The sequence below is a fragment of the Buceros rhinoceros genome, unplaced genomic scaffold (genome assembly GCF_000710305.1).
Source record: "Buceros rhinoceros silvestris isolate BGI_N320 unplaced genomic scaffold, ASM71030v1 scaffold45894, whole genome shotgun sequence".
NCBI classification, from domain to species: domain Eukaryota; kingdom Metazoa; phylum Chordata; class Aves; order Bucerotiformes; family Bucerotidae; genus Buceros; species Buceros rhinoceros.
In genome coordinates, this window is record NW_010409742.1 from 19,445 (window position 1) to 21,492 (window position 2,048).

A 2,048-nucleotide genomic window follows, 5' to 3' on the forward strand; every position below is an offset into this window, starting at 1 on the left:
CCAAGGCTGTACTTGGAACGCGGCTGCAGATGTCGCCGTGCTAAACCCCTGATCTGACTGCTCTGAGCACAGAAATGCCCTGAAGGTAACGTGCCCCCCACGCCCCTTGCTATCGGTGAGCAGATACGAGTTGGGGGCAGGGACCATGACCGAGTGCTTTAACACCCAGTGCTGAAGGGTGCCGGGCCTCCCTACACTGAGCGGTTGCTCTGAAGCAGCACTTGCTTCCTAGTGTGTTCCTGTTTCTGCATTTAAGTCCAACAACTCAGGGTGTTGGTGTGATCCTTCAGTCTCGCAGCAGCGCGTGTCCTCATGCTGCTCTCCGTCACGTTGGCAGGAGCTGAAGCCTGGGAGGACAGCTGGGCCGTGGCTGCCATGCTGCACTGGGATGGCGTGGAGTGGGTGATGCAGAAGAGGTTTGTCACATTCAGAGGAGATGATGCGGCCTAAAACCTGCCAGTCAGGGCCCTGAGTTACTCCCTGAAGCTGCTCACCGGGTATTGCTCTTCCATGAACATCCTAAGGCCGTTCCCAGGCTGTTCACAGCTCCTGTCGGCTGCACCAGGAGATGTTACACCAAAAATGGTGGTCAGGCTTCTTGGGACATTAGTAACTGCCTGTCTTCAGGGTATGAATAAACGTGTGTATGTATGTATATTTGTTTACTTAAAGATCTTTGAATGAACACAGCTGGATGTTCCTGGTTTTGTAATGGCTCTGCAGCTCTGGCTTAATCAGTGTCTGGAGTTCGTGGAGGCGCTCCCAAGACTGTGAGAAGTCATCTGGTCCTTCCCCACAGCCACCAACAGGTGGGACGCTTGGGTACCCGGGATGCACCATCAGCTCAATCGTTACTGTCCGGTTCTGTGGTGTCGGGTGTGTGGGCGAGGGTGCCTTGGAGGTGAACTCCATGACGGCGGTGTCGATGGCGCTCCCGATGTTATTGACAGACATGTTCTTGCCCATGGTGCTCAAGCCTATGTAAATGTCTGGCCACCTGCAGCCAGAGGGGGGGACACTGACATTAATGCTAACGAGGGAGTTAGAAATAAGAGTCTGTTACTTCCAGTGGATCAGGAATTTTAAAAGTACCTAACACTTAAGATAGAAAAGGGGGCAGGAGGAGTGATTCTAAAACTATAAACAAAGGTAAAACCAGAACTACAAGCCATGAATGATTTTTTTCTGTTTTGAAACCAGGATCCTATTTCAAGCAGCAGCTCTTCAGTCTGACAGGACTTACCAGCAAAGCCCCAGTACCAGCGCTGCTGTTATTCCTGCGTTTACATGTCCTGCCTCACAGCACAGGGGTTGTTTGGTATCTGCGAGCTTGCAGGTGCATTTTGTTGGCACAAAGGGGAAAAGCTAAACTGAGAAATGCCACGCTGTCGACTGCCTATTACTAGGCCAATTAGACACCGAACAGTAACCACCTCTGGATAATAACGCTTGGCTCAGTGGAAGCAGAAAGTGTGACAAATGAAGGAACCCACCCTGCTATCAAAGCATTCTTCTAGAGTGCATCAGAGAGACAAAACTGCAGACAAAATGTTACTCCTCAAGACCACGCAGCTGAGGGAATACCAGTGAGAGGCAGTAGTACTTCTTATGTAGCTTCCACACCATTTTTTGTTCGAGTCTGGCTACAACCCTCAGAGCTTCTGGCAAGGCTCAGGCATGCCCTGCGGAGCTGTGCACGTACACGCGAGGGCAAATTGGGGAAGTTTCTGGCAGAAACCAAGGCTGGAGACTTTGCATGCACGATCAGGGAAGAGCCCAGCTTGAGAAGAGGTTGCAGGACTTTTAAGAGAAAAAACCAGCTTTTTTTAACTGTAAACTGACTTAACTCGCTAATGCCTCGTCGCGGTGCGGGAGGCACCGTCCTGCGCTCACCAGTGCCACGAACCGACCCGCGTGGGCTCGCTGCGCTCGGCTGGCACTGAGCTGCCGCCCTGCGTTCCCTGGGACCTCGGCTGGCCGCGCTCTGCGCCCTCTCCCAGCTCTCCTCGTGGTACGTGTTTGTTTTGTACGTGTGTCGCAGCCCGCAG